Source organism: Podarcis cretensis (assembly GCF_951804945.1).
Source record: "Podarcis cretensis genome assembly, chromosome: 6".
In the NCBI taxonomy this organism is placed as follows: domain Eukaryota; kingdom Metazoa; phylum Chordata; class Lepidosauria; order Squamata; family Lacertidae; genus Podarcis; species Podarcis cretensis.
Window position 1 is genome coordinate 75,487,230 of NC_137175.1, and position 16,761 is coordinate 75,503,990.

The window sequence follows — 16,761 nt, forward strand, 5'->3', positions numbered from 1 at the left end:
CTGGGAGCTCACAGAACATCCAGGGCATTTGCATGTGAATGAGCAACACACACATATTTCTGGGAGGGAATTATCTCTCTCGCTTTGCTTCTGTGAGCTCCTCACCACCCAGTAGGCATGAGGCCCTCAGGGGATTTTCCCATGTCCCTGCTGGATGCTAGCACCAACCAGCTGGCTTTAGCTAAAACATGCTACAAAAGCAGGAGGTGAGCATTGTGCCCATGAGAGCCTAACTACCATTTATCACTAGTGAAGACTTAACTACAGTCCCTTTCGGTGGTCTCCAAGAAGTCATTGGAACTGTGCTATTTTTAATCTGTTAAAAGACAGGAATTTAAACATTGGTACGTGTTTTCACCTAAATTCTAAGTCCTAAAAGAATAAATACTTAAAATGAGTGTGCCGAATCTGTGAGCTGGATTGGATTGACGGTGCCAATACATGACACAAAATAACAGCTGATTAGATCTTGGTGGGTTTGTCAGGTTTGTCAGGCACAGTGTAGGAATAGCCAACATGAACTCCCATCAGCACCAACAGGCATGGCAAATACTCAGGGATGAAGGGAGTCATAGTCCAAAAACATCTGGAGGGAGCCACATTGACTACCCCGGCATATGGGAACCTATGGGTGGAGATGATATGGCCTATTTTCAGTCCAGATCACTTCTGCCCAAGTCTGTCCCATTTCTTTTCTATTTCGCATTGTCTTTCTTTCTTTCTTTCTTTCTTTCTTTCTTTCTTTCTTTCTTAAAAAAGTGGTATGGTACCCTGACCTGTGGGGCCAATTAGGCCCCATAGGGACCTAAATTTGGCCCATCAGTTCGTTTTCCCCAAGCTGCACCCATCTACTCCGTAACTGACATAATTTTTGTTGTTGCTGTTGTTTAGTCATTTAGTTGTGTCCGACTCTTCATGACCCCATGGACCAGCACACACCAGGCACTCCTGTCTTCCACTGCGTCCTGCAGTTTGGTCAAACTCATGCTGGTAGCTTCGAGAACACTGTCCAACCACCTTGTCCTCTGTCGTCCCCTTCTCCTTGTGCCCTCCATCTTTCCCAACATCAGGGTCTTTTCCAGGGTGTCTTCTCTTCTCATGAGGTGGCCAAAGTATTGGAGTCTCAGCTTCAGGATCTGTCCTTCCAGTGAGCACTCAGGGCTGATTTCCTTCAGAATGGATAGGTTTGATCTTCTTGCAGTCCATGGGACTCTCAAGAGTCTCCTCCAGCACCATAATTCAAAAGCATCAATTCTTTGGCGATCAGCCTTCTTTATGGTCCAGGTCTCACTTCCATACATCACTACTTGGAAAACCATAGCTTTAACTATACGGACCTTTTTTGGCAAGGTGATGTCTCTGCTTTACATGATGCTATATCCCAATTCTCATATCTCAAGAAATCCCAGTTGTTCCTGGGCAAGCAAGGTCTGCAGTCAGCGTCTTTTAAAGTGTTTCACACCCAATGCAAGCCCTACTGGATTTGGCTCCCCTCAAGAGCTCCCCGAGTGGGCATGCAGCAAACCATGCTTCCTTTGCCCATGAAGCTTGATTTCAAAACTGACAGGCAAGTGAACATCTTCCCTTTGTGGACTGGCTTGAATCGAAGCTGGTCTGCAAAGGGAAAGACTTGGGCTGACATCATGGCGATGTCAGATGATAGACAGGATCTGCTCACCTGTCAAAGTGGCCCATATAGATATTGGGGGAGGGGTATTAGGATTTGGCCCACTGGCTGAAACTCGTTTCCCATCCCTACTTTAAAATCTGAACAAACTGGATTGGAACACTCTTGTTCTTTCTATCTGTGTCATCTACTGGCATATTGCTGTTTTTGATTTTTACATTTGATAGTTTGCTGAAGTTATCATATATATTTTTATGTTGTGAACTGCTCTGAGATCTGTGGGTGAAGGGTTGTATACTTATTTAATAAATAATAAAATAAATAATAATAATAATCAGTGTTATTTTTCTAAAAAAAAGAGGTGTTGGAACTCACTATGAACACCTCCCTTGTTCTCTTATAATGGCAATGGTGCTCATCTGAATTCTTGTTAGTACTGGCTGAAAAAAAAGGCCTGATAATAATATATGGAAGGAGGGAAAGAAATGGAAGCAGTTTTATTGATTTGACTGTTTTCTGACAGCCCCTGCATCTTGTATAGTTTTCCTGTTTGCATTCCATAGAAGTAGCATTTCACAAATGCTTTTGTTAGTATGTGAATGTTCAAAATAGCCATGAATGGAAATACCTGAAAGCACATGGATGGTTCCATGCAGCAAAAATTCAGAGTAGCTCAGGAATTCCCCCCTTTTATTTCACCCATTTGTTTTTATAAGACCATCAGCCCTAGACATCAAATGTTGGCTGTGCCAAAGATCCTTCAGGGAGCCTGTAGCATTTGGAGAACACATGCATAATCCCCCCCCCCATATGCTTTTTCAGATATTCATCTGTTTCTGGTGACTTGAAATGCCTGGATCTATTGGGGCACTTTGTGTTGAAACTGAGAAAAAAAAAATGTGCTACACGCCCCCCCCTCCCAATAAATTTGTGCAGTAGGAATGAACCATTTTGGTCTCGAATCCCACTAGATCTGTGAGCTATGGAGGCAGCATACAAAAAGGTAAAGGTAAAGGTACCCCTGCCCATACGGGCCAGTCTTGACAGACTCTGGGGTTGTGCGCCCATCTCACTTAAGAGGCCAGGGGCCAGCGCTGTCCGGAGACACTTCCGGGTCACGTGGCCAGCGTGACATCGCTGCTCTGGTGAGCCAGAGCCGCACACGGAAACGCCGTTTACCTTCCCGCTGGTAAGCGGTCCCTATTTATCTACTTGCACCCGGAGGTGCTTTCGAACTGCTAGGTTGGCAGGCGCTGGGACCGAGCAGCGGGAGCGCACCCCGCCGCAGGGATTCGAACCGCTGACCTTTCGATCGGCAAGTCCTAGGCGCTGAGGCTTTAACCCACAGCGCCACCTGCGTCCCCCAGCATACAAAAGGCTACTGCTAATAGGCATACTGTTGACAGCAGCTTCTACTCAGGTGGAGCAGGACCCTTCACACTGGTGGAGCTGGGCAGAGGGACACCTCTCCTTCATCAAAGCCACCTCTAGGGTAGTAGATCATGGGGTTGAATTGTTTTGCCCATCAAATAGTATATCAAGAGTTAATCCTCTTTGAAATTATCAGCAATTTAAGTGTGGAACTTCCAAATGGCAGTAGATAAGCAGAACAAAGCGAAAGGAGTCTTCTTACCAGTTAGAAACTTAATGATCACAGCGAGGGAACAAAGAATCCATTTCCTAGGAATGAAGGTGCACCCACTTCCTCCCTAGTCCCCCACATCACTACAGCCTCTTGTAACCTGATCTCTCAACCACTGTGCTTTCCTGTGCTGCCACCTTATCTGGTCTTCTTGACATTGGGCTGAGCGGATGGACACTTCTCTCTCTCTCTCTCTCTCTCTCTCTCTCTCTCTCTCTCTCTCCCCCCTTGCTTCTTCTCTTAGCTGTTCCCCCTCCAGTACAGTGGTACCTCAGGTTAAGAACTTAATTCGTTCCGGAGGTCCGTTCTTAACCTGAAACTGTTCTTAAACTGAAGCACCACTTTAGCTAATGGGGCCTCCTGCTGCTGCCGTGCTGCTGGAGCACGATTTCTGTTCTCATCCTGAAGCAAAGTTCTTAACCCGAGGTACTATTTCTGGGTTAGCGGAGTCTGTAACCTGAAGCGTCTGTAACCCGAGGTACCACTGTACTTCCCAGCTTCTGCCTTCTGAACTATGTCCTTCTGCAAACCACTCTTCCAAATCTATACTGTCCTCCTGCTGGGAAGATTCAGGATCCTGATCAGGAGCAGGGGGAGGGGGAGGGGGAGGCTCCCACCATTCCTCCTCAGTGCAGCCCTCCTCAGCACGGTCCCTGAGAGATATCACTTATGGTGGGGGGTATCTCACATATAGTATCAAATGTACATCCAACTCCCATCCAAGCCATCTCCCATGTGGTGCTCGTAATTGAAGTTCAGGCCATTCCGTTAGTAGTCGGAAGCCTATATAAGGCAATGCTGTTGGATAGGGAGAGCTCTGTTGGTAGAGTTTGAGACTTTTAATCTCAAGGTCATGGGTTCAAGTCCCAGATCAGGCAAAAAGATTCCTGCACTGCAGGGAATGACCTTTGTGGTCCCTTCCAACTCTACAGTTCTACGATTTTATGATTCCAGGAGGGAAAGCGTATTAAATGGCATCCATTTAATAAAAGGAGTGTCTAAATTTACTGTGTTCATGCTCTGTTAACATACCTGAATAATGTAAATTATATTAGAAGATGTTCCTTTATTCCTTCCCCAGTAATCATTATAGATTTGGGGGCAAAACTAATGTACTTCAAAATAATAATAAAGAACCAGAGCAAGGAAGGAAAAAAGAAGGGAAACACAAGAATTCTAAGTATAATCCCATGCCCATCTGATACAACAGATTTATTATAAACCACTCTGAATTTTTCAATTGAAAGTTAAAATTAAAACCTTTTAAGCTAATAAATAAGTAATAAAACAGAGGCCTGCTAAACAGACACAAGTAAAATGGATATTTCTGAGACATATATCATGGTTTAATTTAGATTGCAAAGCAGTTAAATAATCTTTGCCGTAAATGTATTTCATTTCAGTGACTTCACGCCACCTAAAGAAAAAGAGCCCATTAAAGTTCACCATAAATTATGCAGACTCAATTTCAGGTTCTTCTAAGATTGGTTTTCAATTTAACCTGTCCTTTCAGATACTGGCCTTCGTCTTTGTTGAGATTATGCTGTGCAGTCTTCCACAACCTGGTGTCTCTCAGGTGTTGCTGGATTCCAATTCCCATCAGACTCAGCCAGGATGGCCAGTGGGCAGGGATGATGGGAGCTGTGGTCCAAAAATATCTGGAGGGCATCAGGTTGAGGAAAACTTGTGTGATATGTCTTTCAGGTTCCTCCTTCCCTTCCTGTTAACACACGGTGCTCTTGATAGCAGCAGCGATCCCTCCATTGTAAAGCTTTAGGCACTAGATTTCTACATTCCAGCTTCCAGGTGGCATTGAGTCGCTGGCCATTTCCCCTTGACTTGTCAAAAGAAAGCACAGCAAAATTCAGCAGCAGATGCCATATTCTTATTGCAAGGTGGTTAGGGGAAGTATGCATGTTCTTCCTTTTGATGGACAGCCTCCTTCAATCAATGGATAGATGACATGCCAAAGCTTTTGTAACCCATGAACAGATCACTTTCAGATGGAAATTATATATGGACAAATGTAATGATATTTGGAATGTATTTGTCGAAACCATAGTGGCCCATGAATCAGTGTACAGTGGTACCTCAGGTTAAGTACTTAATTCGTTCTGGAGGTCCATTCTTAACTTGAAACTGTTCTTAACCTGAGGCATCACTTTAGCTAATGGGGCCACTTGCTGCCGCCACACAATTTCTGTTTTCATTCTGAAGCAAAGTTCTTAACCCGAGGTACTATTTCTGGGTTAGTGGAGTCTGTAACCTGAAGCGTCTGTAAACTGAAGTATCTGTAACCTGAAGTACCACTGTATTTACTTTTTATTTACCTATGTGTATTTATGCCACAGACATAGGAGCCAACTCCTAGGGGCTGAGATCCCTTCGCTTCCCCCATAAAATATTTGAGGGGGCCAGCCCCCTCCCCCAGTTGATGGGTATTGCTATTCAAATGGTGTGTGTGTGCCGCGTCATGTGATCGATTATGTGGGGTGGGGTTTACCTGTCCCCCCCATATTTTATTCAAGTTGGCACCCCTGCTTACAGATGACACCTGACATGTATGACACCTTCTTTGTGTATCCTGGCTGCATCATCACAAATATAGCTTGGTGTCCCTATATCAGGGATGGGGAACCTGTGGTCCTCCAGCTGTTGTTGGACTCCGTCTCCCATCATTTCTGACCATCAGCTGTGCCGGCTGGAGCTGATGAGAGATGGAATCCAACAATGTCTGGAAGATCACAGGTTCCTGATTTCTGCCCTATATCATTTGCATTAATAGATTGAGAACCTTCACACTCTTATGTAACAGGGGCAGCAGGAAAGCTTGGGTAGACCCCTACTTTGGATGTTTTTTTCTTCCCAGGAAGTATCCAGAGTAGGGGGTCTACCAAAGATTTGCTCTTTGAATGGGCTGTCACAGGTGTGTATGGTGATGATTGCAGAGGCAGCCTATGAGAGCTGGAGTAAAGTCTCGATGAGTTGGGTACATCCTGCTGGTCTTGCACTACCCAACATAGCTGTCAACTTTTCCCTTTTCCTGCAAGGAATCCTATTCAGAATAAGGGAATTTCCCTTAAAAAAAAAAAAAAGGGAGGGGGGAGGGACAGCTATGCTATCCACCCACAACAGAAATGAGAAAACCTCATACAGAGTCATACAGTAGAATTCTCTAGGCAAAAACCTTGTCCATACATCTGTTTCTCTTTTTGCAAATAGCATGAAACACCCCATCTCTTACCTTTGTGCCTTCGTAGAGCAGTGATTAATCCAAGGAATTGCCTTGCACTGCTGCAGCAGTTATTGGTGCCACACTGCAAATGGCATCGGGTCGGAGTGTACGTAGGGAACTTCGAATCTGTAATAATGAAGGCTACCATCTGACTGCTATTGGGTTTTGTTGACGTAAGTATCTAATTTACGGGAGAGGCACCTGCTGGCATAGCAAGCATAATATCACCAATCTGTTATTGATTTCAACATGACAGCTGCACACTAAACCAGATTAGTAAATATTTAACCTCGGTAAATTTAGGGTTTGAATGCAATCATGAACTGACGGGAATGTATGCCTGGGCAAATCTTGAGTCAAGGCTGGTGAACAGCAGGCGAGATGACCCAGGGAAGAAGGGAAGGTTAACATATTGCTTTTGATGTGCAGAAAGTTCTGGCCCATTGCCAAAACAGAAATAACAATGACTCATGGATTTTGAATTTGAGTAGCCTAGTCACTTTTAACCCCAGAGATATCCAACTGCAGCACTGCGAGTTAAGACGCAGCTAAAATCATACCCGACAAATTTGCGACACATGTTTTCAGATGTTTCTTTGGGAAACTAATGAAGTCACATCAAAAGCCCTGTAATTGATACATTCAAAATTCTGGTTGTGCTTCCACAGAAAATCACTGAAGTTTCATTTGAAATGAACAACGCATATCCAGTGAGGTGAAGTCTCCCCCTTGTGGAAAGTGAAAGCTTTCAATGGTGTTTTCTTCAATTGCAGCAGACAAGACTGAGTGCTATGACTTTTGCTGTTGCTGCCTAACCATTGCTTTGTTAGAAGGGTTGCTGTTAATACAGGGGTCAGCAAACTTTTTCAGCAAGGGGCCGGCCCATTGTCTCTCAGACTTTGTGGGGGGCCGGACTCTATTTTGAAAAAAAAAATATGAACAAATTCCTATGCCCCACAAATAACCCAGAGATGCATTTTAAATAAAAGGACACATTCCACTCATGTAAAAACACACTGATTCCCGGACCATCCATGGGCCAGATTTGGAAGGCGATTGGGCCGGATCCAGCTCCCAGGTCTTAGTTTGCCTACCCAAGTGTTAATAGCTCAGGTTGATCGGCTGATGTTTCTTCAACAGGAACTTGTGGTTTGCAGCTGGTCTCCAGATGAACTACGGATTTTACCAGTGCTATTTTTCAAGGAAAAGAGGTGCCAGAGCTCACCACGAACACCTCCCTTGTTCTCTCATAATGACAATGGTGCCAAAGTGAGAGGTGCCCAAACTGAGTTCTGGTGAGTTCTGGCTGAAAAAACACCCTGGATTTCACTTCCCTAAGTTGTAGTGATGGTCACCAACTCTGATGACTTTAAAAGAAGATTTGAGAATAGGTTATCAATAGCTACTACAGTATAATGGCTATGTTTTCTCTCTGCTCTCAGAAGCAAAGTGCCTGAGACTGCCAGTTGCTGGGAATCACAGCTGGGCTATTGTACTTGAATCTTGCTTGCAGCCTTCCTACAGACACCTGGCTGGCTGCTGGGAAAACTGGGTGGTTTGAGCTGTTCAAGGAGGCCTGTTCTTGTGTTCTTTTCTTCTAATGATACTTAGGAATCTTTAAGTTTTTGAAAGATCAGAGCTTTCTCTGATGGTTAACACCACTGGTGCAGCAATGAAAATGCGAGCACATTTGCCAAGCTGAGAAGGGTCCGGTCTGGTTTCAAATTGGATGGGAGACAGCGGGTTGAGATTCCTGCACTGCAGGGGGTTGAACTAGATGGCCCCCAGGACCACTTACAGCTATATGAGCCGAAGAATTGAAGAATTGATGCTTTTGAATTATCTGTGCTGGAGGAGACTCTTGAGAGTCCCATGGACTGCAAGAAGATCAAACCTCTCCATTCTGAAGGAAACCAGCCCTGAGTGCTCACTGGAAGGACAGATCCTGAAGCTGAGGCTCCGGTACTTTGGCCACCTCATGAGAAGAGAAGACTCCCTGGAAAAGACCCTGATGTTGGGAAAGATGGAGGGCACAAGGAGAAGGGGATGACAGAGGACGAGATGGTTGGACAGTGTTCTCGAAGCTACCAGCATGAGTTTGACCCAACTGCGGGAGGCAGTGGAAGACAGGAGTGCCTGGCGTGCTCTGATCCATGGGGTCATGAAGAGTCGGACACGACTAAACGACTAAACAACAACAAAGCTGAGCCACAATTTCCCACCATAGATTTTTTTCCTGAGAGTTCTTTCTTTTTCTTAAGAGAGAGAGAGAGAGAGAGAGAGAGAGAAGGCCACCCTACAGAATTTTCTTTGAATATTCTCCACTGGTTTTGGATTCTTTTTTGTGGGGAGGGGGCAGCAGTTGCCATTTCCCCTCCTCAGTGCCCTGGAACGATGCTACATCTAGAACATCATTGAGGATCTAGCACAATTGCTGTCATCACTGCAGGAAACTCTCTCTCTCTCTCTCTCTCTCTCTCTCTCTCTCTCTCTCGGAAGAAGAGTGGCCAACATGGTGGTACAGGCCTTGCCGTATTTGAGGCAATGTGGGCATTGCAACACTGCTCATCTGACTTCCCAAGGCTGTCCATCACAGCTGGTTACCTAGAGGGAGAGGGGAAGGAGCAAGCAAGGCAGAGAGGAGCTCAGGGCAGTGCAGATGCAGCAGGGGAGCCCATCCCATGTTCCGCCAACTGCTTCCTCCATGAACGGTGAGTGGCAATCTTGAAAAATGGTCACAGAAATTCTCCTCCTTTTGGAGGAATTCAGCAAAACGCTGCTCCCAATCTCTCCCACACACATACAGGACAGAGAGATGCGAGAGGCCATCTGTTTTATTTATTTATTTGCAGAACGTATATCCCACTCTTCATTGGCAAAGGGATTCCAAAGCAGGCCACAAATATTACACACACACCAGTGCTTTTTTCCCCCCCTAAAGGAAAAAAGTGCCAGTACTCACAATGAAATTGTTACAGTAAATGTCACACTTTTGACATTTTTTTTTTTTGGGGGGGGGGGAGATGTCAGTACTGTGTAGCCTTGAGTACCCCCAGAAAAAAGAATTGCTCATAAATGCACTGTAAAATAAAAAAGAACCTTAAAAAGAACATGAAAATAATACAGTTCATTTCATCTGTTCCTTACCAAGACAAACCAGGCAGTTCTGGATAATTACACGCGTCACCTGCCACCCCTATCCTCTCTGTAACCTTCTAACCTTCTCCCAACCCTCTACCAATCTCCTCTTCCTGGCACCCCCCTCAATCTGCTCCAGAGGGAACTCCCCAGAACAGATTTTGAGGTGGGGGTGCACAAGGAGAGTCCCATTGTGCAGGCAGAAGTTCTTGTACTAACAGGACAACTTTGTTGGATCAAATCTTCCTCACACCGATGGATCCTGATGGCCCATTGATATTCCTAGATGACAAACTGAAATGAGCTTGTTGGAGCTCTGTGTGTGAGTGTGTAGCTAGAGAGTGAAAAAGAGGCAGTTTGAACCTGGGTGGAGAAAAGTTCACACACACACACACACACAAACCTTCCCAAGGATAGTGTGAACAACAATGAGCTATTGAAACCTGACTGGAATGGTGCTAACCAAAATTTGATTTTCAGCAATAACCATTCCTTGGATTTGAAAGAAGATGAATAGAATAGCTGCCTGCAGAATCTTTCTATTAATAGCAAGAGCCTGATCAAATTAGAACTGGAAGCAGATTGTTGACAGAGATGGCAATATGAGAGCTACCATGGAAACGTAGAGGTCAGTATTACATCAACAGCTGACGGAAGCTTTTCAGCTACATTAGGAACTAGAGCTGTGAAGAACTAAATAAAGCAAGAGTTTGTCAAGCTGGTTATGTCAGTAAATTAGGGCTGCAATGCTCTACACACTTACCTGGGGGTAAGTGCTATTGGACCAAGTGGAGCTTACTTCTGAGTAGATGTGTTTTGGCTTGCACTGTCAGTTGTTGCTGTCTCTCCCAGCTTTTTATTAGTAAATGATAGCTGATTAGTTGCTACACCTTTAACCAATCAACTCCCCTTTAATAAGTGGATCTTGCTGATTAAATTTAAATGTGCATTTTAGTGATACTGAATGATCAGTTGGGCCTGATTTAGGCTGCAACCCTTTAGCCATTTACTTGGGGGTAAGCCTGATTCTTCAATGCCTGAGTTGGTTTTGCTACTATGTACCTCCAGCTCGCTGACATTAAGAAATGGGTCGATATGCCAACTCATGCGATTTGCTTGTAATTCTAAAACAGTTTGAATGGGTCTTGTTCAAACCTAGTACAAGTGCACATTCCCTGGCTAGCTCAAATGGCCAAAATCTGTTTCTTCAGAACTCATCTCATCATTTAAATTCTGCTTTTCCATTCTCATGGAAGTGAACATAATTGAAGGATGTGTAGGAGAGGTTGAGAAAACTGGAACTGAGCAGGAAGAAGAAACGGTCTCCCATTCATTGTAGAAATTTGATGAGATAGTTACTGACACCTTTTTGTGGTGTTCGCAAGCACTGTATTGGCAATTCCTGAACTACTATGTGACGACCAGTTTAAGGTCATTAGACCTGCCTGAAACTGATAAATGATAATGGTTCCTCGTCATCTTGGGGAAAAAACGACAAGTGGGGTGCCACAGGGTTCTGTCCTGGGCCCGTTGTTGTCTAATGTCTTTATAAATGATTTGAATGAAGAAATTTGCAGATGACACCAAACTGGGAGCTGAAGACAACAGAATCAGGATTCAAGAAGACTGATTTTAACAGATTGAAGGATTGGGCCAAAACAAACAAAATTAATTTCCATAGGGACAAACATACGGTTCTATACTTAGGCAGGAAGAATCAGCTGCAGAAATTTAAGATGGGGGACACCTGGCTTATCAGTAGTATATGTGGAAAGGATTTAGAGGTTTTCGTAGACCACAAGCTACAGACAACAGTGTGATGCAGCCGCAAAAAAAGCTAATGCTATTTTAGGCTGCATCAACAGAAGTAGAGTGTCCTGATCAAAGGTCCTGCTCTGTTCCGCCTTGGTTAGGCCACACCTTGAGCACAATTGAAGGGTATTGACAAGCTGGAATGTGTGCAGAGGAGGGTGCCCAAGATGATCAAGGTCTGGAAACCAAGCCTTATGAGGATCGGTTGAGGGAGTTGGGTATGTTTAGCTTGGAAAAGAGGACACTGAGAGGAGATGTGATAGCCATCTTCCACTATCTAAAGAACTATCACATAGAAAATGGAGCAAGCTTTTCCTTTCCTAATCCAGAGACTAGGATACAAACCCGTGGATTCAAGTTTCAAGAAAGGAGATTCCGACTAAATATCAGGAATATCTTTCCGACAGTAAGAGCTGTTGGACAGTAGAACAGACTCCCTTGGGAAGTGACAGATTCTCCTTCACTGGAGGTTTTCATGCAGAGGTTGGATGCCCATCTGTCATGGATGCTTGAGTTGAGATTCCTGCACTGCATGACCCTCAAGATCCCTTCCAACTCTACAATTCTGTGATTTCTGCCCCTTGATTCTGCCATACATAGTGGCAATAGGAACAAAATAGAAATGTTTCTTTGATTCCAAAAGTGGAAATATCTTATAAGCTTGGAAGAATTTGGAAGAAAGCTAAACAGTTTAAAGTGAACTTTATTAATATTATTAAAGGAACTGTATTAGGCAACTAGATATTTCAGAATTATGCTCCATTAAGAAAGAGTCACTGTGAATATACAGTAAGTGACCCAAAATTATAAATCTCATGCTGCTTGTTGCAGACCAACAAAGAATTTCGAGCTGAGATTTATTAGTTATAACTGTTCTGCTGCCTTTGTTAACCTGCCCAAGATGTGGCTAGCTAAGAGGCCATTTTCTTTCATTATAAATTAAATAGTGGGGTGAAATTAGCTGCCTAGACATCGTGTGAAGGTGTGTAAGGTGCAAATAGAAACTTTCTGGGTGGGGCCTTGATGACATCTATTTTGCTAGCACCCTTAAATTGCTTGTATAATAACAAAATGGAACATTTGGCATGCCTGTTATAAAAACCAAACTATTCTTAAAGGTAAAGGGACCCCTGACCATTAGGTCCAGTTGCGGATGACTCTGGGGTTTCAGCACTCATCTCACTTTACTGGCAGAGGGAGCCGGCGTACAGCTTCCAGGTCATGTGGCCAGCATGACTAAGCCGCTTCTGGAGAACCAGAGCAGCACACGGAAACGCCGTTTACCTTCCCACTGGAGCGGTACCTATTTATCTACTTGCACTTGGATGTGCTTTCAAACTGGTAGGGTGGCAGGATCAGGGACCAAGCAACAGGAGCTCACCCCGTTGCAGGGATTCGAACCGCCGACCTTCTGATCGGCAAGCCTGTCCCTTAAACTATTCTTAGTCTGCCTTAATTGTTATTTTTTATTTTTTTTCATTTAATAGTCAAAACAACATTTAATTTTGATAAAACTGCTTCTGCATTCTGTGAAATGCACAGAGCAAATAGCGATTGACAAGAGGATGAGGGGAAATAAATGCCAGTGTGGGGAAATAGGACATCTTTAAAAGAAATACTCACTTCTTTCATGAGCTTGGGATTGGTTACAGGTGTGCTACAGTGGAGCCATGGACATACGGGAAGCCTTTACAATCCCACGGAATTTCATTGTTTTCTTTTAGGCAATCCAGGATTTAGGAAATGCACATATTTGGCAAAGGCCAGACGGTGGCAGTATAGAATGTACCAGACAGCTTGGCAAGCGTTCATTTGACAGAGGTAAAAATAGATCTCAAATAGACAGAAAAAAATGGCATTAAGACTCATCCATTTCATCATCTGCTTGGCTGAAAGTACTGACTTTTCCCCTCCCTGAAAAGCAAGCAAGCAAGGATGAGTATCTTTGACATATCCAGTCTTGGTGTTATATAGTGCCAAGGCTGCGATTCTGTGCTCACTTAGAGATAGGTGAGAAATCCCTGAATGTCATCCTACCCTAATCTTCATGACGCAATGCATGAAGTGAAACACTCCCACCCTTTTCAAAAAGTTTGAGATGCAGTTTTCCAGCCAAAAAAGTAAAGAAGTGCGCATATGTTTGTATGGGTGAAGGAACGTGCAAGACAAACATGCCTTTCATTAGGGAAACTTCATCGCTGAAATGTGTGTCTTGAGCAAAATCTGCACACACAAAGTTGTACCTGTAAGGAGAAATGCACACTAAAAATGTTGATGGATTTTCATGAGGAGTTTAAAAAATGGAGAAATCAAACTGGTGGAAATATGGTGAGCTAGAGTTAAGCCTGGAACAATGAGGAATGGAGGGAAACCAAAATGGGTGGGTTCTTCAGACCTTAACTGGAGGTAACCAACACAGAACACAGTGGAATTTCATTCTCAGTAAACGTGAGGGCTAGTTCCAGATTTTTTCGGGTTTTTTGTCTGTGGTGAAGGACAATATGGTGTCCCCTCAATGACCATTCCACATACAGAAGTCAGCTGGGCTACTTCAACATCTGAGGCACAACAGTGTCCTCTACCACACCTGAGGGCAGGAGGCCAGCTTAGGAGATGCAGGGTCAGGGGCCTTTGCCTTTGTCGCAATGACTACTCGCCATAATGGCTCCATTCTACCTCCATCTTGGAGACAGTATGTCTCTGAGTTGCAGTTGATGGGAATCCCAGGCAGGGAGAGTGCTGTTGCGGACTTGGGGACTTCCCATGGGCATCTGGTTCACCACTCCAAGAAGTGGACTAGATGGGCCTTTCGCCTGATCCAGTTCTCACCTGTGAAGGTTGTGACGGCAAGACCAGGCCATCAGCAAGCAAACATGGCCGTCATTAGAGTACCAGCCCATTGCTGATGCTTAGGCGGTAAGTGCCAATGCTTAGGTCACTAGAACAGTTATAGATAGGTAGCCGTGTTGGTCTGCCATAGTCAAAACAAAATAAAAAAATTCCTTCCAGTAGCACCTTAAAGACCAACTAACTTAGTTGGTCTTTAAGGTGCTACTGGAAGGAATTTTTTTATTTTGTCACTAGAACAGTGCAGGCCGACCCATGGACAAGAGGGAGGTGAGAGTAGGCTAGGGGGACCATGACCATTTACAAAAATACAGAAAAATACTTAAAAGAAAAGATCTCCCTCCCTCAAAGAGGCAAGTGAGGACCGAGTGTGGTCAAGGGCTACGAAATGCTGAGCAGGATACATTCCACACTGCAACACTGCATTGGAAGTCGTCTTGTGTTTTTCTGATGATTGCATTTTTAACAAGAACATACCTTATGGTTTTTAATTTGGTGATAGGTAGGTGTGGGGAAAACAAATACTGTTGACATTTCCATTCCACCTCAAGGGACAGGCATGTGGAAATGTTGTGTGTCACATGTCTGTTTACATTCCAGCACAGTATGTTGGGAACTTCCGTTTGTGTATAGCTTTTGCTTTTGCTGTTCTGCGACGACATGAGAGAGAGACGACATGTTTCTTTGTCCTGATTTATGATTAATAAATCTGCAGCTATAGTATGACTTCACAAGCCTCACGCCTATTCTGTGTGCGCAGTACTCTCTGCTAATAGCGTGCCCTGGCTTCTCAAGTCCAGGTCGCTGATTTACGTCGGAGCACGGGCCGATGGAAGGAGATTGCCAGCTGGGGCTTGCCAGCTGGCCTCCCAGCCCTCTGCATGTCAACAAATATAGCATCCTTCACCTGGATTAGAGGCTTATGCTACAGAATAGTAGTGGAAAGAGGCACAGGGCTGATATGCTTAGCATGATAATGTAGGTTTTACAGCCATGTCTCTGTTTTTGCAGCACTGATCGCCATTTTCTGCTTATGTGCTGGACTTAAAGTACCACTTCTCTCTCTCCTTGCCCTTTTGCTTGGGAGCCTAAGGTTTTGTTGTGGATGTTAGTTTGCTGCATGAAGCTTAATTCATGTCTGTGTTAATACTCAAGCATCGGCATGGAATCCAGTCCTTCAAAAAAGGCAGGGAGAAATCCTGTACGGATGAAGGTGCGTTAAAAGGAGCTCTCATCAGCTGCTGCTTTAGCAGAGCTAAAAACGGACAGAAAGGTGAGCTCTTTGTTAGAAAGATGCTGCTTACATGCACTCTGGGATTTGATTTAAGTCTATGACAGCAGCAGTGTGCTGGCTGCTCACTCATCGTCCACAGGGGAGGTTTTTTTTTAAATGGTCACTCCTTGCACCAAGGAGCGAGACACAAAGCTGTAAGATGCAGATACACTCAGCACTGAAAGACTCTAATCTCACCAGTTGGATTGGCTAATAGTCTGATGGCCGGTGATTCAGAATAAAATGTCTTCAAAGGGCAGACTTAATGCTTATGAGCATGCTTTAGAGCTGTTGCTCAGTGTGATGGAAAGCTCAGAGGACACACAAGGCAGGGAGCAGCAGGGCAAGTATTTGATTGTCTCTTTCAAGAACGGAAAAGCAGGAGGAAACTCCTGAGTCCATCATAATGCAACCAAGTCCTGTGTCACCTATTGACAATATCCAACTAATAATAATAAGGAGAACAACCACAACAGCAACAACAACACATTCATTCATTCATTCCCTACCCATCTGACTGGGTTGCCCCAGTCACTCTGGGTGGCTTCCAACATACATAAAAACATAATAAAACATTTTTTAAAAAGCTTCCCTTAAGATGTCTTCTGATGGTTGTATAGTTACTTATCACCTTGGCCCCCAAATTTCTCCGATGAAAATAGGGACATCCTAATGAAAAGTGGAACATTCCGGGATCAAATCAGAAACTGGAATGGCTTCTGTAAATCCGGGACTGTCCCTGGAAAATAGGGAAACTGGGAGGGTTTGCTAGTGACAAAACTATATAGTGCCCACAGAGTCACCATGGATCTTGTGTAGTGGGTCTTTGGGTACTCAGTACAGGCACCCTTTTTTCTAGCAGAGAAATCCTGGGATTAAGAGTCTCGTGAGCAGCATTTTAAGGATTTAAGCCACAAATTTCAGCCACTTGCGTCGTTTGTGAAAATTACTAGGAAAAGGTGCCCCAAATAGTTGATTTAAATATATGTATATTTCATATATGCAGCCAAGATATGCATAATGCAGGCAATATATGCAAAATCCTCAATACCTGTTGGTTATTGTGCATACTGACCGGGAAATGTGCACAGTTCCCTCTCCATGGATGCATTCTGCATGAGGTCTGCTGAATGCACATGGTGACTGGTTGCATACGTTAACTGCTCAACTTCTTTTGGCCCTAACAT

The 16,761-nt window shown here is 44.2% G+C and overlaps 1 protein-coding gene across 1 annotated transcript in view; it reads right to left on the minus strand.

The window, feature by feature from the left end:
• PALMD (palmdelphin) overlaps nt 1–6,636 on the minus strand; it is a 54,280-nt gene extending 47,644 nt beyond the window's left edge. The window contains exon 1 of the mRNA XM_079981492.1: nt 6,514–6,636. The gene's annotated coding sequence lies outside the window, so the exon portion shown is untranslated. The remainder of the gene's footprint in view (nt 1–6,513) is intronic.
• Nucleotides 6,637–16,761: the final 10,125 nt, after the last annotated feature.